Source organism: Passer montanus, unplaced genomic scaffold (genome assembly GCF_014805655.1).
Source record: "Passer montanus isolate IOZ18808 unplaced genomic scaffold, ASM1480565v1 scaffold16, whole genome shotgun sequence".
NCBI lineage: Eukaryota > Metazoa > Chordata > Aves > Passeriformes > Passeridae > Passer > Passer montanus.
In genome coordinates, this window is record NW_024363160.1 from 5,360,591 (window position 1) to 5,383,775 (window position 23,185).

Sequence of the window (23,185 nt, forward strand, 5' to 3'; positions counted from 1 at the left end):
TCTGTGTTCATGTTACTTGTCTTTTGGCTTCCTAGCCCCTAAGACTGTGCATTTTGAAACTATTTTTGGCAATCCTAGGTATTAAAATATGTTTATTTCTTTCTTTCAAATGAGAGATAAGTTTTCCTAGAATCATATGATGCCAAAAATTGAGATGTCTGATAAAGGAGAATTAGCTGGCAGTGCTAAAAATGTGCTTTCTTCAGGACTGAGGAAGACAGATCTGATGACACACAATGGGAAGGGCACCACATTCATCTGTGTTTTCAACCTCACTGGAGAATGGATAACCAAACATCATTAATTCTGAGTATTACTTTTTTGGACTCTCGTATGTTTGTACAATGAATTGATTTAGGTTGGTAGGAGTCTTGATGTTAATCAAAACATGACTTCACTGTCCTGTAGCCTGCTAGCTTAGGCAACTTACCACCACCAAAACAAAGCATCATTCAGTGCTCAAAAAATAATAAAAATAAATTTTAAACAATCAATCAACAAAACTGTCAGGAACTATTGCTCCACTTTGTTTGAAGTATCATTTCTTTCTGACTACTGTTTCTGCCTCTGATTCATTGTACAAATCCTGGAGTCAAGTCACTTTAAGTTTTTTCCACTTTTTTATGTGAAGCTGCGCAGGGAATTTGTTTTCAAGATATTGTCAAGCAAATCTGAATAATTTTATCCAACTTACTTTTTAAATGTAATTAGTTAGTTGGTTGAAGTTAAAAATTTAATCCATGCTCTTCAGTGGCTCCTTAAATGACAGAGAATCGGAGGGAGCACTCCCATGTACCAAGCCAAACCAGCTGTATGTTTTTGAAGCATAGTTTTCACTTTGATAGAATGAAAAGGTTTTAATTCCATGTTTCTTTAACTTACAATAAAAGCTGATTTCACATCTAAGAGAGTGGGATGCCACATAAGAAGCCACTGAACCATTTGAGTCTGAAATTTCAGCCCTTCTCTGCTTTGCAGCCATCTTATCAAGATATGATCTGGTACATACCTCCTGCATGAGAGAGTTCCCTCTTCATGAAACTCTTTTGGTGAGGATCCTGTCCTTGTACTCATTTAGCTAGAGCAGAAGGGGAGAAGTGGGAAACAGGCAGAACTGTTTCTTCTCCCAGACAAAAGAAAGCTGCTGTCTTACAAGGCTGGGAACAATGGTATTGCACTACGGCTTTACATCACATAATTGCCTAAAGTTCCTTGGACACTGATAATGCAGGGCCTTCTCTACAATTAATGTACTTAAGGTGAATATAGTAATTTGTTTTTACTGTATTTTCATATTACTGCACCCGGTCCTTGGGCATTTAAGGGTTCAGTGTGGTTGGCACAAAGTAAACTCAAGAATTAGCTGGGAGCATTTTTTTGTATATAAAATGGACTTTGTTAAAAAGTGACATGAAATGTTAAACATTTTGTTTGTTCAAATATCTAAGTGACTAAACATTTGAACTTGACTTCAGAACATGAATCCTTTCACAGCAAAATATAGTGTGCTGAGGAATTTTGCCTATGGCTATGGTATGAATGAACTAAATCATCCCATAAAAAAGACACATTTATTCCATCTTCCACTGAGCATGTAAAATAAAGGAATTCATATATTATAGCAAGCAAGCTTGTATTCAAGCAGTGAAATTTTACTGTTTTGTTTTATGATTAGTACATTTGGCCACACTGGTATTACCAGCTTCTTAATTCCTAGTTACTGCTCTGTTTTTAGCTCTGCTAACTTTAGTACAGTTCAGAGAGATTTGAGAAACGGAGTAAAAGAAGCTGCAGAAGCAGCTGAAAGAGTTTCACTCCAGTGGGCTGAAATTTCACTCAGGTGAGCTGAAAGGAACTTTCCAGGTACGAAACCGTTGGATAGAGGTAAGGGACACACCAAAGATCTGTCAAGCAAATGCTAAATATGCTAAACTGCCCTTAAGTTAGATCCTTAAAGTTGAAAATGACAGCTGAAACCACAAAGGCCTTTTTGAAAAATTTCTGCTGTTAAAACAGAGACATGATTCCTCTTGGATAAAAATCCACTATGGCTATAAAAACCCTGGTCCCATCAAAGCTCAGCTGCAGTGCTGTATCGTGTAGCTGTGAGTTGTTAGAAACACACTGAGGCTCTGAAGCTGCTGCAGAACATTCAGCTCCAGGAGGCTTACAGGACAGAAAGAATGTGCTAACAAAGCTGCTCTAGATGCTGTGATAACACTGAATTTCATCTACAAAGAAATGGTTCTGAGCACTGTACAGAAAACATTCTGTTTTGTGAACTACCTGAATTACAGTTCTGCAACAGGGGCAACTTGAAGACAGATTAGTTTGCTAGTTACATACATACACTTAAAACTTCTGAAGCTTTAGGGAAAGATATGTCTCCATGAAAGAGGCTGTCTTTTTTTGACAGGCAAAGGAAATGAAATTGAAGAATACATTATCTGGATTACATCACTGTAAGGGCAAACAGTAAGGACACTGTAAGGACAAAGTACATTGGGTTTTGCATTTTAATTAAGTTATAGTGTGTCTATACACTACCACAATCACAGTGAAATAAAAGTTTCACGTGAAACACAGTATTTTTATTCGTTGGCCCCAGGTGCTCTATATTGCAAGACTGCTGCTTGTCTAGACACAAAACCGTGACTAACTGATGATTAATTAGCTTAACTTATGCTCTCATCAAATTCATTACTTTCCTAAGTAATTTCTTAAATGACTTAGCTCATGTAGGCAAACTTGGGCAATTATTGACATAGTTCAAATTATTAAACACTTGTAGCAGAAAGGCTCAAAGAAATACAATCACACTGAAGTCTTACCAAATGTGAAGTTTTCTCTAGGGTCACAGGCAACAGATTTTTCTGGCTCCACAGAGCTTTCAGAATCTGTTCCACATGGTGTGTGTTTGGTCCTTGTTTTGATAAGGGAAGATTGAGGGACTTACCCAGGCAATTAGCAAGGCATGGTTGGAACTACCTGTATTTATGGCAGTTCCCAATGCATTTAACAGACAATACTGACAGTAAATCCCTTCTCAGTTTAAGCAGTGTCTTAATTCTGCCACTGCTTGCATTAAATGCTAGGAAATTTGGATCAAAACCTTGACTACAGTTATGATCTAGAAATACTTTCTGTATGTGATTGTTACCGTCTGGGTCAACAGCTTTGTATTTTGTCAAATATCAATCACAAGTGGATCAGACTGTACTCCAGTAAAAAACAGGACCATCCCAATATAACTCCTATTCACCTTTCAAATTATGAGACTCAATTAATTAATATTTTTAGAAAGTTTTTAATGATAAGTTGCTATAGAAATCAAAAATATTTGCAGGCCATAGAAATGTTTTCTTCAGCACAATTAAGATATTTTTCTTGTTACATTTTCTCTAGTTATGTCTCTGTCTTGTCTCTGTTTCATGTATTTTCTTTTCCATTGTCTAACAGAATGTTTGAGGTTTCTGGTGTCATTTATACACAAGCTGACATTATAGTTTTAGAACCTCTGCTGCTTGAAATAGGACCTTTGAAGGGAAAAGTAAAAATACAGAAACTGACATGAAGTCATAAAGAATCTTACTGAATTATCCAAAAGTTTATTGTTCAGAATTCTCTGCTCTTGACAAAATAAAACCAAGGGCCTCTAGGAATAACTTTATTGGAAGTGCCTCTATCAGATATGGAAGCATCATGCTTTAACTGAGCAACTTTCACAGCCACCATAAACCGCTAAGACTTTACTAAGTCTGAGCCTAGGCTTTCAAGTTTAGTCTAGAACATATGTGTCTCACTGTCATGTGAAGAAACTACATATGCATGAGTGCTAAAAGTTTGGAGAAATTGAAAAATTAGTGCTGGAGTGCTATTTCATACTACAGGCCAGGTCACAGTTTCAGCCCAGGATTGATGCAATGAAGTCTCTTCTTGGGAAGCACATTTTAAAGATGAATAGACATCTTTAAAATGGGTTACTTGTTGACAGCCTAAAAACATCTATCCTATGAAAACTAAATAAAGCACTAAAGTCCCCTCAATCTATAGCTATCTAGAATTGACTTTTCTGTTTGAACACAACTCCATCCAACTCCTCCAGTCACTTCAAAAAGTCATGATGGCTGAAATTGAAATATTAAAATAAAATAAAATAATTTTAAAAATTAAAAAAATATTTTTAAAACAGGACCAAACTGTCTGGAATCTTGTAGCACAGTGCCTCCTCTAATAAATCGCAAACTCCTCTTCTAGAAAAATGGACCATGGTTCAGAAGTAATTGTTTCATTCCCTCCACCTCTTGTCACCTGTCAGATGGATTGCCAGTGAAGCCAGCTCCACTATGGGTTTGCCAGAGCAGCATTGAGCCAAAGTTAATAAACTCCAGCTGGATACAGGTCGACACCCCCAGTCTCTGTGTTTCCCAGGGAGCTGGTTTACTATGGAGCCAGATAAGATTTATATGGGCTTATGATCTCCAGTCCTGTGTAACTCAAAAGCAGCTATACTGATTATAGAGTTGAGATGCTCCTGGAAGAACTTTAGAAACATTCATGCAGCTCTCTGCTTCATCTGATACCTGTGGCATGAATAATCTGCAACACATGGATAATTAAGTGCTGACTGTATCCTGCTTCTGAATGGGGGCACAACCAACATACCTAGTGAGGCAGTGCTGAGACAGAAAAATTTAAGAGCTCTGAGCTGAAAAGAAATTAAAACCCTTCTTTATTTCTAGGCTGTCAGCAACTTGTTTTGCACAGAAAAACAAGACTGAATCTTGTTATTTAAAGGAAGGTTGGATTCACCTCCATGCATGGGATCAAGCATGGGGATCTATGAATCACTTCAGGTCTATTTTGACCACTTGTCAGTGCTCCATGGGTCTTGGGATCAGCCTCTCTCGTGGTATGAACATGGCCCTGAGGCCTCCATCATACTTAGTGCTAAACAAGTATGGTACTAATCATTATTTGGAATTGTTCAAACTCTACAGGACTAGCTCTCTGACTTCTGGTTTTAATATTTTCATTGGAAATGAGTAAGTGTAATTGACTTATGTAATGCTTAATGGGAGTTAGCATTACTAAATGTATACTGACCACCCTGAATAACTTAAATATGAAAACAATAACCTAGAGTTACTTGCCTCACGAATACAGCATATATATCCCTCCTGTGATAGGTAAATAAAGGTAAGTTAACCATACACTGGATTTTAATTACACCTGATGGCTACATAACAGAATAGCAATTTATTCATGTTACAATCACAACAGTTTTAATTCAATTACTGTCTACTTCACACATACATCTGCATCTGCTTAAATGATTTCACAGGATAGGATTCACCTCTGCACTGCAGACATCAAGATTTAATTCTCAAAATGTTTTTAGGTGTTTAAGCTCTTACGACAGTCAGAGGACAATCTAGCCTGTACTGTTGGGGGAACCTTTTCCCCAGTAATTTTTGGAAATTATTTCCCTGTCCAGGTGCAGCTCTCCAAGCTCCACTGGCTGTATTGACTCAAACACTACTGCCTATAATGGGAGTCCAGATATTCACATCCTAGAACCTATGTCTAGGTATCTTGATCCAATGCAGTAGATGAGGTAATTGGTGTAATTTTCTGAGCTATTGCCTTACCCTTTTTACAGAAAAGATATTGAAAAGTGCAAATTTGAAAGTTTTAGGATATAATCAACCTACCATACATACATAAATTAAAATCTCCCTGGTGATGCTCCTTCAAGTTGTATGCAAAGGTACAATTATTGTACAAGTACAAAAGTGAAGGAAGAAGAGGAAGAATATTAAATAGTCACACTGGGGAGTTTCATACATTTTCATATTTCCCAGCTTGTGACTGGGGAAGCAGTGATTGTCACAAGGCTAGAAGTTACATTTATGTCTTCATCGACATCTACTTACAAGTGCACATACATGCTTTATGTTCCTTTCTTATGCATGCATTTCAAACTTAGTACATTTACTTATTTTCTCATAAAGAGAAAATATATTAATGCTTTGCAATCTGCAGTTCAGATGAAAAATACAGGCTTGTATTCAGAAGCAAAAATTGTAAGCCTGAATTTTGTCAATACAAATGGTAAGCCTGAATTTTGTCAATACAAGCAAATAAAGCTGTTGCCATTGGAAGAGTGACACTGACATAAGACTACAATTGCAGTACTAAAAATATTTATTTACTGCTTTTCCTTATGCTTTAGGGAGCTCGTGCCTGAATACCCAATGCTACTGCAAGGGAAAGCATGGCCAGTTTTGTCTTCTAATATGTTTTACTTTCTCCTGAAACCTAATGCATCAACATACTAGATGGTGGTCTGCTCCCCTTTCTTTGCTCAGCTGTGCTAAGCAGGCTCAGGGAGGTGTCCAGATCCCAAATTTCTATGAAAAGCTTGAGGGCAAACGATATTGCATTTTCAGGTTGTATTTAGTCTCATCTTTTTGCTACTTATATTTCTTTTTGCCAGTTTTACACCTTCTGCAACTTTCTACATAGATAAAAATGCAACCAAGAAAAGAATAAAAAGGAAAATAGAGAAAATCTATGGATTTTAAAGTTATGCAAACTTTGTTAAGAAAAAATGTGACTAAAGGAAAAAGAGAAGAGGTAGTAAAACAAATGGCACAGATGTGAGAAAGACATGTCCATGTACAAATCTGTGCTGATTAAGCTAATCAGGTTCAGCTAAATCCTTGTATAGGCACTTCTAGGAACTGTGACACATATACAAACAAATTAACAATCTCTGTCAGTACTTGGGTCACTACAGCATGAACCAATGTGCTTTTCAGCAAGTATGCAACAAATCATGTCAGTGGCCTTTCAGAGAAACTCAGGGGCTTAACTTCACAAGAGCAATTAAAATAATCCATACCTATCATGCTGCACAGCTTAAGATACCTCAAGTTCTTTGGAGACCTAGTGCTGGGCTTCTGGGTCTGCTCAGTTGTCACCCTGTCTGTGTTGCACTAATTGCTTGAGATCCTGCCTTTTAGCTAAAGCTGTTTGGGAGATGCAAAACAGGCATAATTCTCTAAAGGACTCCTATTTGTGAGGCACACACTGTTCATGGAAAATTCATGGGATGCTGGGGATCCATCAGAAACTGGAAGTCTCAATTTCAAGGGTTCTTCTTTGTGATGACATCTGGAGATCCAGCTCCAGTCCCAGGAGTGTTCCTCAGTCACCAGGCAATGGTGACAAGAGGTTAAATACACATCTCCTAGGAAAGCTGGTCCTGGTAAGATCCATATGCTGGGGAGCAGGGGGTAGGGTGGGGGGCCTTTAGTTCTGCAGGTTAGATCTCTTGATGGTGATGGGCTGCTGGCATTTTTGAGACATTTCTGCTTCTTATCAAACAAAAAATTTGGGATAATGTAGAAAGAGCCTAGGAGCAAGCACTGAGACTGAGGAAGGACATGACTTCAGGCTCCAAGCATCTGTTTCTCAGAGAAGACTGACTGTATCTATGTTTGTGCAAGAGACAGCTATCTGGGGTATCCAACCCCTTGTCATCCACTATAAGCTGTTATCATTTCCCCTTGCTAAGATCTCAAGCTGTGAGGAAAAAAACCTACCCCACAGATTGTAGGTGTCAGATAATACTTAGCAAATTCTGTTCCCAGAGCATTCTAACCTAAACTCCCTTTATTGCCTTTTGCCTCAGAGAACAAAACTTCTCAAAGCACTCTTCACCACTCCAATGCACAGGAGAAGTCATGTGTACTCTGTGACTGCTTGGGAAGTTTCAGGCTCCCATCTGAGTGGCTTAATGTATTTTCTGATTACCTGTTAGAGATGACTCACAACGTTGTGTAAATCTTGGTATTGTTACACGACTTATTTTGTCACTCAACAACCCAGGAAGGAGCCAGGAAAGCAGCACTTCAGCTCTGCTCCTGAGTTTCAGCTATTTGATCAGGCTTCCTTCCTTAAGACTGCTGCTTGCAAAGTTTCACAAAAGCTGTTGTTTTCTGTAACTGTAATTGTAAGTCTAGTTTGACCTACCATACCTAAATATATTTTTAAAAAAATGTTCTTAGAGCTAAATATATAAACGACTCTTTCTTTTTTCTGATCAAGAAGAAATTTTCCACCCATGTAAAAATTGTTTGCTATTTCGCTAAGGGCATAAACATTCCTTTGGGAGGTCTGAACTAAATGAGGCTGTAGATTTCAGAGCTGGAGGTTTAATAATTCCCTCAGCTGTATGCTCAAAGGCACAGGGCCCTCTTGGGCAGGGGCTACACTTTGCCAAATTCATTGAATGAAAGCTAAAAAGACCCTGATCCACTCAAACACAGAAACAACTTGTCATTACTTGCACTGTCAGTACCTGAAAACATGTGACCTTTGCTGCTGGCAAAGTAACATCTTATAGCCCAGAGGTACATCAAATGAGCTTAACACAGAGTCAGTTTGACACTAACATTAATCTAGGGCTTGTGGACTTAGGAGAATCACAATTTTTTTTTTTAATAGCTTGAAGCAGGCCAAACATCTCCTTTTATCAAAGCAGTTTTTCAGTTTTCTCTGCAGTTTTAACAACATATATTATTCTATTGCTCATTATCCCCTTTTTTAGTTTGCTAGCATCCATAAAATTACACATCACTGAAATGGCTGCATTTCATTGATGAGTGAAATCATCCCTCTTGTTTTCTTCATATAGTGAAGCAACAGTGCAACATGAAAATGTTTACTTTATTTATACTTACAGAAAGGACCTGCCTACAAAAAGAAAAACAAAACAAAACAAAAAACTAGACAGTGAAACATCAGAGCCAGAAACCTCTTATGCCGTTTATAGACAGAAAGTGCACTCATTCCAGGTTTGCATTTTAAAACTGATCTATAGAACATCTTTGCCACTGTTCAATACACAGATCAAGAATGCACATTAACTATTATCCTGCACTGAAAATTCAACTTGCAAAGTGATGCCTTCTTACTCAGCAATATTTGTTTGTTGAATAGCAATTTTGGAACTAATGCAAGAGCAAAACCAGAAGAGTTTTCCAAAGACAGATGTCTCCTTCAGCTGTTATAATGGTGATAGTCTAATGAGTAACTCCATATAGGACATCTAAAATCTGGAAGCAGAAAAATTTTCTACAGAAATGTATCTAATGTAGTCCATCTACCTTTAGTAATAGTGATTTCTAAGACAGAAGTTATGTTTGTAAACTTGCTTGCAGAAGCTGAGTAGCTTTAACAGGGTCACTGTAACCACCATGAACCAATGAAGACATGATACCTTTATGATACTGATCTTATGACAGAGTTGCACATTATTGAATATCACCACAATTTTTTCAGAAGTCAGTAGAGCTGTTCTACCTTTCATATATTCCTGGAATGAGACTCACTCAGCTCTCTCTTACCACCATTTTTTCTACCTCTAAGTATTGCTGTATTGTCTATTCCCGTTAATAGCCTGTGAGTTAGATCTTTGTTAATGCTGTATTTCAGCATCATGCTTCACCCTAATTTCTCTTTATTTTAATCCCAGCCTATGCTGTGTGTGTGATACAATATTCAGATTGAAGAAAAGTCAACAGAGAGTTTTCTCACCAGACCCAGCTGAAAATTGCTATGCACCTGAGAATCAGATCATGCATTCTGAAGTTGTTACAATAGCTGCTGGTACAAGATAGAAGGAAAAATAAAAGTCACCACTTCCACCCCAAAATATTTTTTAAAATGCGCATCTTTTATATGGTTAAAAATGTATCATGATCCTGTTGAGTACCTTGAGGCATAATATACAGCCACTATGTTCTGAACACGACAGAATATAATCCTTCTGGAATTTTAAGTGCAACCTTAGCATTAGGCTGTGCAAACACAGTTCACCACTTCCATGGCATCATGGCCATGGGGATATTTATGAATTTATCTAAATCACAAATTAAATTCAAAGACTAAGTTTTCACACAAAAACTGTTTTCTTTTGTTGTCTTGTGATTATTTCAATAGTTATGCAGAGCTTTAAATATTCAGGAACACACAGTGTACATGATGGTTTAATTTGGTACCATTTAAACTATGAAGTGGGGAAGGCCTGCTGCCTCAATGAAAAAGTTAATGTGTGTATAAGAATCTAAAAATGCTGGTAAAGAATGTTTTCATTTCAGTTACAATTACTGTGTCATCATATCTTTATTTGCTTTCAATTTTTTGCATGGTTGAACATTGTCACTCAGTCATGTCTCTGGCTATTTATAAATATAAATTTAATGGCCATAAAGACCTGCTTTGTTAATCAGTGTTTATATTTTATTACCTTAGTCATCTTAACTTACATCTCACAGGATTTCAAAATCACATAGAATCTCTGATCACTGAGGGGTCAGAGGAAGCCTTCAGTGGGAAATGTTGTGGCCTGCAGCTTCCAGGATCAGTTCCTGGAGATAAATGTGCTCCCTGTGTGATACATGGCTGTTGAGCCATGAAGCCTTCTCTGTGGCATGGATGAGCATCCCACTACTGCATTACCCAAGCACTTCACAATCTTAAATATATCTGTCCTGTGAGATGGTGAAGCAATGTTTTCCCTGTGGTATTGGGTGTAGCACTGTCGCACAGAAAGTCTTGCCCAGAGCAAGAAGGTGGGACTAGATTCCTCTAAATACCAGCTTATCCAACTAACTAGGGCACCAGTTTTCTCACTGCAGTGTAGCACCAAAGAAGCTGAGAAGGGGATATCTCATGTACAGAGTCTAATACATACACCTCTCTCTCCTCTGTACAAATTCCTATATATTAGGAACCACAAAAGTGGCTGGAAACCCATGAATTTTTCTTCTACACGAGGAATAAAGTGTGAAACATGGTTGAATTCTTCCCCAGAAGTAAGGAGGCAGTAGGGAAAATGATTACAACTTGAGGCAACAATAAGAAATTATGTCTTATGTTAAACTGCAAGGCAACTACAAATGCTGGAAAGTTTTACCATTAGTGTTTCTTGGCCCTGAGTCAGTAAGCTGCTTCATTGCTATGTCAATAGCACATATATATAAACATATGTCCAAATACTTTTCTCACTGCATGTAGATTTAAGCAGTTGCAGATACATAATTTCTTTCTGGATGTTCAAAAAAGTCCTCTGTGAAAAAATGTTGCCCATATACCCATATACCTCACTCAAAAAACATTTACAGTTTTAATATGGATCTCACCACTTGTGTGGCATTAGGCAGTTCTGCCTGTTTTCATAGTTTTGCTTTAACAGTTTTCCTTTGTCATTTTGCTCTTAATGTATAAGTCACAAAAGAGTTTCCTTTCTAGTATTCTTTTCTTCCTTTCCCAGACTGTATCATGTGATCTAGTTCCCATGTGCACCTCATGAAGATCAACGAGCCCAAGTGCAAGGTCCTGCATGTGGATCAACCACAAATATGGACTGGGTAGAGAAAGGATTGAGAGCAGCCCTGAGGTAAAGACTGGGTTGACAAGAAATTCAGCATAACCCAGCAATGTGCACTTTGAGCCCAGAAAGCCATCTGTACCCTGGGCTACATTAAAAAGAGAGTGGCCAGCATGTTGAGGGAGGTGATTTCATCCCTCTACTCCACTCTTGTGACACCGCACTTGGAGTGCTGCATCGAGCTCTTGGGGTTCTCAGCACCAGAAGGACATGGAACTGTTGGAGCACATCCGCAGGAGGGACATTAAGATGATGAGAGGGCTGGAGCACCTCTCATCTGAAGACAGGCTGAGACAGCTGGGATTGTTAAACCTGGAGAAGAAAATGTTCCAGGAAGAACGTTTGTTAGGGCAGCCTTTCAGTACTGAAGAGCTGGAGGGAAACATTTTACAACGCCATGTAGGAATAGGACAAAGGGAATGTCTTTAAAAGGCAAAAAGAATCAATTTAGGTTAGATATTAGGAGGAAATTCTTCTCTATGAGGATGGTGAGGCACTGGAACAGGTCACCCAGAGAAGCTGTGGATGCGCTATCTCTGGAAGAGTTCAAGGCCTGCTTGGATGGGGCATTAAGCAACATGGTCTAGTGGAAAGTGCCCCTGCCCAGGGCGGGAATTTGGATTTAGATGATCTTTAAGGTGTCTTCCAACCCAAACCATTCTATGACTATGATTCTACAATAATTAAAATCCAAATTATTTTATTACTTTGCATTTTTGCCAGAAAAATGTTGAGATACTTTTGGATCAAGTTACTGGCAGTTGAAGAGTATGGCTGAAAAAAACCCACAGTTCTTAAATGGTCATCTGATGGGAAATCTTTGGGAGGAGGTAGAGGAAATAATGACACATACAATCCTTCTACAAAATCCACCTTAAAAACATTTCTTACATGAAATATTATTTTTATCAGACTGTGCATCTTTTATTTTGCTGCCCTTGCATGGTTATATTTCTCCCGTAAGTAATGACTGATACTGGACAGGAAGGAAGTGACTCGCTCTTACAGGGAAAAAAACCTACCACCTAAATGTAGGAAAAGGTTCATAAATACTTCCAGAAACTAGCAATTCGACAGCTTGATCTTGAAATCCTAGGAGTAAACTTAGAAAAAAAGTTCCTGCCTTCATTTTGGTGCATGTTGGAAAAGAAGCTATTTGGATCCCTTTTACTCTTGCCCGTGTCTCTTTTCCTGAGCACACTCTGAGCACGCTGCCCATCGAACTGCTGACCGCCTGTTCCTCATTAAGGCATGCGGTGCAGAGAAACATGCCAGCAAGAAAACCAATGAAGCAACACAATCAGCAGCTGAGAACCCTTTCCCACTAAGTAGCAGGAGGAAACGAAGGAGAAAAACCTCATCCTTTCTCTTTGCAGCTCTACTGGTGTGAACTAATTTAATAGGGATGAGCAGCCACAAAGGCAAACAAGTTAAGTGACATGTGGTAGGTTACAGATATACTAAAAATGAAGCCAAGAATCTTCATTTTCACAGCTTCTAAAAGGAAAACTCTGAGATCACAGACTTTCTACTGTATTGACAGTCTGTAAAAAAACTCCCTCTAGATCTTAATCAACAGTGTATATAGAGAAACACGGGACAGGCTTATGTGTGAGAGTGTGATGGGAAAGAAAACTAAATGGAAAAGGCTCAGGTCAGATCAGAAATGTGATGTAGGCAAGAAAGTCACAAAATGGAGAGGAAAAGAAGGGACAAATTTGCGTATTTTTCTAATATCTCATTTTTTCAGCTATAACAAATGCATTTAGGAGGACTCCCCCTTATCTTTCAGCTAATAATCCCCTTCTACATAAATCCACTTTTCTGAACTGAGAAACCTGACAACATAAGAGGAAAAAGAATCAGTTTTTTTTGCAAAAGTGGAATATGCTACTCAGAGAACTAAAGTCACTGATGGTAGAGATCACACAGGGGCTATGCAGAAGTCACTAGCTTCTTGTCAGTTTTGTTGGCAGATAATGTTTCTGTGAGTGCATGTCTGAACTTGTATAGGCATGCAATACAGAGATGCACCTCTCTGTATGTGTTAGAGGACTTTTCCTAAAGAACCTCCTTCTAGACAAGGGGAACGCTTGGCAAGATTCTGGCCAGAGAAAAGCTTATTAGAGATTCAGTACAACTTGGCTGCATCCTGTGTAGGCAAATAATAACAATGAAGTTGTTATTTGAAGCACAGAAAAAGAAACCCTACAAAAAGACAGTAGCTCTGTTGTACACCTGCAAGCAGGACTCTCAGATGGGCCATCAGTGTGCACACAGTAAAACGAAGGGTGATGCACTGAACTGCAATAAAATGTTACATTCTCCAAAGTTCTGTGCATCTGTTCCTCAGCTTCCCAGCCTCTCCTAGCAAACTACTGACTGTTGGGATTTTTCTGAATTATTCTGTGAGACCCATCTGACCATCTACCTGGGTTTCTCTTGGAGACACTGCTGATCAGCCCCACACTCTTGACTTCAAAGAGACTCACTCTCTTAAGTCTTGTAACATGCAAGCCTTTCCAATTCTCATTTCAAAATCATGCTCATTGCAGATAGACTGAAATGGGTGTTTCAAGCTCTTTCACTTCCCAAAAGTAAGCTGGGAACCCTATATGTATATTTGGAACTGGAACTGGGATACATATGTGGACAGTAATGAAACTAGATTTCTAAAAATCTGACCCCAGGGTTCAGTAGAATTCTATTTAACTGAAGTTGGATTGTGGAATGTCAGTGGATAATGTGCCAGAAAAGTCTTTGCACTGAGTGTGTCATTAATAGATTATATACATAAGAGACATGATTTTTAGGCTTCAGGTCAAAAAGTTGCCTTTACATTTTTCTTGGAACTTCCCAACTATTTTATCCATGGTGCAAGTGATAAATATTCTAAAGGCATTCCTAATACTGACAAATATGAATTACATTTATGTACATTCACAGTTATAGGTTCATTGTATGAGACACTATGACCCTAAATCTGTAGAGAAAAGGTATGTTTATAAACATGTAGAACCTCTCTAGAACAGATAATTTAGTCAATGAAGAGTGAATCACTGAAGTTTCATGTTAGATAAAAAATATTCAAGCTTAAAAAAAAATTAAATTAACCTTTGGATCTGCAAAAATTGCTTGGAATTATTCCAATATAACATCCTTCTTAAGATTATTTGGGCTTCCTGCCTTTGGTTGACTGGGAACATGACCAAAATGATCACTTGTCATTTCATTGAGTAGGACTGAAAGGTATGACAAATAACAATCCAATCCATTCTCTCTATCAAAATCAAGAGCACTCATTTACATCATATTATTTCATAACTCCCACTTCTGTGGAAATCTGTGTCATTTTCTTGGCCTTAGTCTGGTTAACCTCTTCAAGAGCAATGTAGGAAAATTATAGATAAACCTAGATAAATGTAGTAAAAATTTAGATAAAGCTGGGAGAGAAAATTAAGATGGAAATTAATTTAATTACTAGAACACTGATGTAGGAAAGCTTGGATATTCTGATATGCTGCATGCAAGAAAATAATATCTGCTTTATATGGGACCATTATGCAGCCACACATCTGGAGTGAAAATAAAGCAGATTGAATAATCTTATGTTAATTCTAGTAATTATGAAACATTATCTGAAGATCTGGAAATTTAGATATTTTGTAATTAAAATAAACTATGAGCTAACATGTCAGAAAGTTACTGGTTCCAAGAAAATTCCATACAAAGACTTGCATGTGAAATAAACTTGATGCATACCAGCTGTCTTTCACTGCTAGCAATGTCTTAATTTTAAGTCCAAATTTACCTATGCCACACATATACCTGCTATTAAATCACATGCATTTGCAAATTGTTTAACCAGAAATACTTTATGTAAATGAGGTGACAGAAAATAATATAGCTGAGGGGGAAAAATGAATCTCAGAGCATTTCAAACTTCCTGCTCTGTGTTCCGTCATGTGGCTTTATATTTTTGTTTGTTAAGCTGAGATGTATGATTTGATACTGAGTCTATTGCCATAATTCCAACATCACGAGGTCACCACACAACTTGCTATGAGTTCCACCTAAAAGTCAGCCAGACCCTGAAAGCGCAGAACTACCACAGATACTTTGGAATTGCTTTGGCAGAGTCACAGAAGACAGCTTGCAAAATGCTTTTTCTTTACCATGACCAGCTGCATACAGTGAGATTAGGTTCAAGTTTTCATAATCGTCATGTTCACATAAACAAGGGAAAATTCCAAACCATTATTTTTGCTTAATGTATATCTTTCCCTGCAGGAAAACTGCATTTTATCTTGGCATAACTGATGCCTATTAAATATTTCTTTTCATAAATGCAAGACACCATACATTTTTTCACAGGATATTATTCAATAGCCACAAAACACAGAATTCCTGGATGCCTTAAAAAATAGAAAGTTAATAGTACCAAACCTTGGACTGAAAAGCTATCTGTGTAATCATTCACTGGGTTACTAAAATGTGAAGGGTCCTTGGGTTAGTCTTGAGCCTTTAAAGTTTGGCAGAATAGAACCTCCAGATTTACTACAGCTTAATTATTGACCTGACATAATACTTAAACTAGGTAGCACAAGCTGATGGCTTATTTGGTTAAATTAATAACTGAATAGACATATTATTTTTGTACCTTTGAAAATTTCCTGAAGTTAATGTTCCTTGGTTAATTTTCATAGCATTGGATAGAAGTCCATGTCCTGCTCAGTGAATTTATTATGGGCAAAACCTGCAAAAAGGGGAGAACACATTAATACTTATAACTACTACAGTAGCAACACATCTCTGTTCATACTGGGTTTAGAATTTATTTGCAAAATTTAGCTTATTAATTTCCATTTACTTTGCTGAATCACTCTATAGAATCAAGTTTATCCACATATAATTACCTTGTTGCAAGTTAGCTTGTTGCTATAGTTAAAATAATTGAAGCTTAGAGCCTTAATATACCCAGATTCTAATGAAAGGTTCAAATACCTAGAATCACTAAATTCTATGGCTTGTCAGGATATTTTCTGACAATATTTGTAATATTTCAATTGAAATTTCTGTTTTGGAGGTACTTAGCTTTCATAATTGTTCATTTGTCTTTTGCTAAAATGAAATAATATTGAAATCATATATAAATTAGCACAAAATATTCTCTTTTGTCTTTAGGCATGCATCAGAGAGGTAGTATATGCTTTATTAATCTGAATTCCTTGCTCTTCTTCTTCCTTGGGTAAAAACCAACAGGTAAATATCAACTTTCTCTGCTTCTGAATCACACTACTATTAAGATTTCAGATGTCATGGGAGGCTTCAGTCAGAAGGCTTCCCTAACAGAATAAAAGAGTGTTGCTTCATTTCTTTTCATGAACACAGGAAATACTTTGCTGACGTGAGCCATAGTTTCAGCCTCAACTAGGCACAAGTGTCTGACAGAAGAGACACCACCTTCCCCCAGCATCCTGGCAGTGAATCTCCCCTGCATGTGTCAGCACAAACGCTCCTGGGGCTGAGGGGACCCAGGTGAGAGAACTAATCTGTCCAAGTACTAACCATGCCAGCCAAAATCATTAGAGCAAACCACCAAAAAAGATTATTTTTCAGGTGGGTCAGCTCTTTCACTTGGCTCCCCGTGTTGTCACAGTAGTTCCAGTACTCTCACGAGAAAGGAGAATCAGGGGGCACCACATCCAAAGTCAGCATGTGCAGCTTGAAGCCCTCGCCTTGAACACATGGGCACTGAAACCACCAGACAGAGCTTTCCTGCCTAAAAATCAGCCTGTCAGTTAAAAGGGCATCTCTCTAGACTTTCTCATGCTCTGTTCCTCTCCTTCTTTGACTTCTTTTTTGACTGACTTATTTTTTAACTGACTTCTTTGACTGTCAGTCTGTCTTTTCCCCTGCTCCAGGATCTCTCTCCAGCTGGTGCACCACCCTTCTAGGAGGAACAGCCAGCCCCTGGCTGCCCAATGCTTGTGCACTCTTGAACAGCTCAGAGGGCTGACCTTGGTTTTTGAACCAACCAAGTCGTTCTTTACTGTTTCTTACAGCTGTTTGTAAGGGCAGTGGCAGAGAAGTCTACCTCTTTGAGGCTGGTGAGTGCACTTAGATTCTTCATTTCAGAACTTCTGAAAGGTCAAACTGAACCTTATTAGGAAAGCTCTGGTGACTTGCACAGACACCATCAATGCGAACAATGAACACAGATGGGGAGCATTATTTCAGTCACAGCTGGGTACCTGGGACCAAAAAAAACTGGGGCATTTATAGCTCCCAGGGAATGGAGTGGGAGGAAAAAAAGAAAGAGTGAACTCTCCCTTCAATAAATCCAAACTGGAGATAGTATAAATCAAAATGGAGGAGGCTGAAGTACATACAAGCCTAATATGCTACAAAATGAAATGTAACCTTTTCTTCTCTAATGCAGAACAGGTTAATACAGTGGCATAAACAGTAGACTCATTGTCTCAGTTAATTGGAAAGGATTGTGAATTTTAAATCATCGGTTTTTAGGCAGCCAAGATTGTGAAGGTCTGAATAAGTTTAAATCAAAAGCTGCCAGTATTTGGGAACTTAACAAATTACCTCATCGTTATTAGTATGCCATAAATAAGTACCTGCAGTATTGTGGTCCTCTAAATCTTATCTTTTTCTTATCCAAGAAAGAAATACTATAATTTTTTCCATTCTCAGTTCAGTCCTTTTTTTTTCTGTAATAAAGAAACCTATAGTAATTGTAGCAATTTCTAAGCAATAAACTTAATAATATTTTGAAAGGAAAAAAACCCAAACAAATCATTATACCTATCACTTTACTTCTAGGAGTAAATCCCAGCACAGTAAGAAAAACATTGCATGCACGAATGTTTTTTTGAGCTGTCCCATAAACTTTACTGGGACCATGGTCTCAAATTTCAGCAGGGAGCAGTTACAGCAAAATACATTGGTACCGCAATTTTCTCCATTTATAAACAATTATTTTTCTTATTTAACTATTTTCTTGAGAAGATTATACAGGCAGTATACAGTATCTTCAGAGGGCAATAGCTCTCTAAAGCTGCTTCTGCAGGTGCAAAGCAGAAATCCAGCAAGACTTATTTAGATTCCGTCCAGTAAGTTCAGTTAAGCCTGCTTCCTAATAAATCAAAATACAAAACAATGTGTTGTTAGGTTTTCAGTATGGTAGTGGCTTTGAAAACCAGTAGGTCTTCTGCAATTTCACCTTGAAAATGTAAGCTCATAATCTGTGCTGAACACTCTTAGTGTTTAAAAAAGACATAGGCATGAAATAACTACAGAAGTGAAAATTAATGTTATTATTGTATTACATAATATGTGGCTTTGGATCTCATTATTTGAAAGATTAGTTTTTCCAGCTTTCAATAATGTATTATTTTTGTTGTTTGGTTTCCAATTTTTTACCAGGGTAGTAATTGTAGGATAGTGAGACTGAAGGGTTTCTTTGACATTGTCACTAGCTACTATTGAACCTTTTTGCTCACCTTTGATGTCATATAAAGTTATGGGCAACTACTGAAGACTTGTCCTTCTCTCTGGATACCCTCAGCACCCTTGGGCATGTATATTGCTTGGGCCAAGAAGTTAGGAATTTAAAAAAGCACTCTCACAGTCAATGACCCTCAACACAACTTGTCTTTCCCAGTGGCCACACAAGCTCTCCTTTGACCACATCAGAGGAGCCAGCAATGCTCTGCCAACCTTCTGAGTGCCATAACTCTTGGGTGACCAGCACTAGGGATGGGTGAGTGCACCAGGGCACTTCCCACAGGAGCTGGTTGAATGAACAGGAGTGTTAGAACAACTTTTTTTCCCACAGCAAAATCTGTGATATAATGAAAGGACAAGAAGTCAAAAAATACACGTTTTTACCACTTACTGTGTTAGCTAGACCAAGCCTCATGATGTGAGGAAATATCAGCCATCAGCTACAGTACAAGAGGATGTGAATGAAGGATAGGTATACAAATATTTCAAGGTGATTAAGCACATTATTCCTTCACTTTTAAAACATTAATGAGGTCTTACTCTGTTTTGTAACTGTTGCTTGTTGTAGCCACATGGAGAGGTGGGCTGTGATGTTTAGCCTTAGCAATGTGAGTGCAAATCCCACAGAAAGGGTGACTGTGTAGAAGTACCAAAGGATGAATTTTGGCATTTAAATTGCTATTAAAAGGAGTATTTTTTTCCCTATTATTGCTGTTGTTATGGGAAACAAATTGGGCAAAGAATTTTTTGGAAGGAAAGGGCTTTCTAATGGCCAAGAATGTAATAGCAAAGAAAATAAAACAAAATATTAAGATGCAACTAAGCTAATGAAGAAAACAATGGTTAGAACAGCAAATTAAACAGAGGGAAGATGCTTAGAAAAACATCTTTATATCATTCGTGTTCACAGTCAGTAAGCTGACTGCATGTGGACAGAAAAACTCTTTTTTTCTTTTGTAAAAATATCTCCCTCTATTACTGAGAGAGATAGATGATTTTTAAAATATACATACTTTTTTGCTCACTATGCACTGAAGATGTTAATTTCAAGGATATAAGACAAAATCAAGAATCACCTAATTGCACCATCTGGGGTGAAACACTGACTTTAGGAATCTTTTTATCTATCCATACAAAAGAGTAATATTAGATGATTAAACAGATTAATGATGAAATAAGCCTTTAAATGACATATAGAATAGTCAAATAGCACTGGAATCAACAGGAATCTTTCCATTTACCTAAGTAGGTACTAACAAGTCCATACAGAGCAGAAAAATACATATGGAGATGCTAACTACCATTGTCAAAGTTTCCAGATCCCTGTTTTCCACATTCATGAGCATATGAAAATACAATGCTTTCCTGTAGGTGTACAAAAGAGTTCATTATGACTTAACTTTTGAGAGAAGGTTATACCATAATTTTATTCTATGGAAAAAGGATTAATTTTCTGCTTTAAATACTGCCATGTTTAAAGAAGTTGCATTTGAATTTTTAAGTTTTCTTTTCTTACTTTTATTCCTCAGGTTTCAGTGCATCATTTACTACCAAAATTCTTAATACAAATTCTTAATACAGTGAGGAACCTTGTCACAACACATTTCCAAACTGCAGTGCAGATGGAAACTTAACAGCATTCCATGATGAGAAAAGGCTTACAGCACACTGTAATACATAAAATTATTATTTATTGTTTCTGCCTTTGAACAGCAGGAGTTTAGATACTGCCAGATGGCATATTGTTTGGGAATTTGGGGGAATGTAAATGCATGTGTGGTGCTGAGAGAAATCCTCCCTGTATAACATAGATAACCCATAAAACATAGGAGAGGTTACTGTGTGCAGGATTTTTCCATACCTGGGACATACTGGTGATTAAAAGTTTTCCAAATCATTCCAGAAGTGGTAATGCATGGTTGTAACCATCTCCTGGGGCTGCAATCATCTTAATTTCACAAAAGAAACACTGTCACAAAGCCTCCAAGGAAGACCTGAGGGACTGCAGGGAGTGCTGTGTGTGATTCACTTAATCTCAGACAGACCTAAATTTATGCACTCAGTTTCATGCCAGAGGGGCAGTCTTTCAGAAAACAGGAAAACACCAGACCTACATCTTCCTACAGACTCAGCCCAAGACGTGTTCATTTCTTCCTCAGACCTATGATGTACAAAGAATGATCTCATGCAGCAGTTTCCCATTTCACTCAGAAGTAGCTTTATTTCAGTGGACAACTCTGTGATTTCTATGTGCATTTCCATATGTATAAATATTCTATATATAAGTTAGAAGAGCAATGTGATTGCAGACATAACTCACTGAAAACAGAATAACCTGGAAAATATTTTTGGTGGTGGACTTTGCAACTGCCAATAAATGGACAGCAGAATCCAAATCCAGTTTCCCAATACTATTTTTTGCTGGACTATCAACAAGAATGATTGCAAAGCAGCCTGAGGAACCACAATTTATGCAGGCATTGAATTTTCTTCTGGCTTTGTCTTTCTCATTGACTTCAGTAGGCAGTAGGAGGTATTTCTGGACAAGGATATAATTTAATATTTCTCAGAACTGCACTCCATTATTGACATATAAGGGATCTTCAGTGTACAGAGTTCTCACACTGCCTGGCCCTAATATCAGACCATCTAGCCTTGCTCATAATAGATTGAGAAGATAGAGCAGTTAAAAGGCACCAAACGTCAGCAACTTATGAACCTTACTGACTTCAGCAGTATTGCCATCACAATGGAAACATCTGTTGTTTAAAAAAAAAAAGGATCAGCCTATGAAGATCAATACAACATTTATTTCTGTATTCAAAACAGCACAGTTATAACTGATCTCATATGCTTTTAGATATTCATAGCTCAGTAGGATTATCTCATAGACTAATTTGTAAGCATTTTTGATCACTTACAGCTGAAGATGACTTGCTACCAATATACTGGATATACAAGGAGCAATTCAGCATCAGTTATTAAATGACCCCTGATGCCCATTTTTAGGTGAGAAGGTACAGAAGAAAAATACTTGCTGTCACCTATTTTGAAGAGTTAATACTGCTTTTAGCAGACATGAGCAACCCACTTAAATTAAATAAAATTAAGCTACATAAATATTTTTCTCCTGGAACATTCAACTTCAATAATTTAATTTTTCATTATTTTAGTGGATACAACTAAAAATTACAGTAGCAGTTGAATGTTTGAAAAAAAAAATGGTAGCCTGATGCAGGAATCTGTTTTGCTACACTGTGAAAAAATGCTGGCTACAGGATTCAAGTCTGATTCCCAGTGCTTTGCTAGCTAGCTGGTGACGAAACTAGTCACAATTCTTAACTTAAAAAGAACAAAGGGGAAAATTCTGATTTATAACTTAAATGTAGAAAACAAAACCAAAAGTTTGAACATTAAGAGTATTAAAGTAAAAATACAATAAAGCCAACATAGTAGTCAATAGAAACATAATAAACACTCTAAAATAATAGAAAAATATAAAGTTCAATATAACTTTATTACTTTATATAGAACTTGTGATTTTTCTTCCTTGATATAACCAGAGGGATTATGGCATTGGAAGAGCAACCGACGTCATCTACCTGAATTTGTGCAAAACATTTGACAGTGTCTCCTTTCTGCAAGCTGGAAATGTATGGCTTTGATAGATTGAAAACTTGTTGGATAAAGAATTGGCTGGGTGGTGACACTCAAAGGACTGGGGTCAGTGGCTCAATGTCCAAGGGAAGAGCAGTGAAAATGTTGCCCCTCAGGGGTCTGTATTGACACTGGCACAGTTCAGCATCTTTTTTGGTGACAGGACAGTGGGATCGACTGCACCCTCGGCAAGTTTGCCTAACACACCGATCTGTGTGGTGCAGTTGACACCCCGGAGGTGGGGATGCCACCCAGTGGGACTGTGACAGGCTTGGGAGGTGGGTCCATGCAAAACTCATGAAGTTCAACAAGGCCAGGTACGGAGGGCTGCATCTCGATTGAGGCAATCCTGGGCACAAGCACAGCTGGGCAGAGAGACAACAAACTGAGCGCAGCCCTGGGTGGAAGGAATTGAGGGTGTTGGCTGCCAAGAAGATCAACATGATCCAGCAATGAAGCCCAGAAAGCCAAATGTGTCCTGGGCTGCAACAAAAGTATTGTGTCCAGCAGGTCAGGGGGGTGATTCTTCCCCTTTACTTCTGCTCT

General features: G+C 37.8%; 1 protein-coding gene across 10 annotated transcripts in view; it reads right to left on the reverse strand.

The window, feature by feature from the left end:
* SULF1 (sulfatase 1) overlaps nucleotides 1-23,185 on the reverse strand; it is a 179,298-nt gene that overhangs the window by 80,727 nt on the left and 75,386 nt on the right. For 9 of the 10 annotated variants that reach the window (XM_039702867.1, XM_039702873.1, XM_039702869.1 and 6 more), the window contains one exon: nucleotides 16,122-16,217. The exons of the other annotated variant lie outside the window; for it this stretch is intronic. The gene's annotated coding sequence lies outside the window, so the exon portion shown is untranslated. The remainder of the gene's footprint in view (nucleotides 1-16,121; nucleotides 16,218-23,185) is intronic. 10 annotated transcript variants of the gene reach the window in all.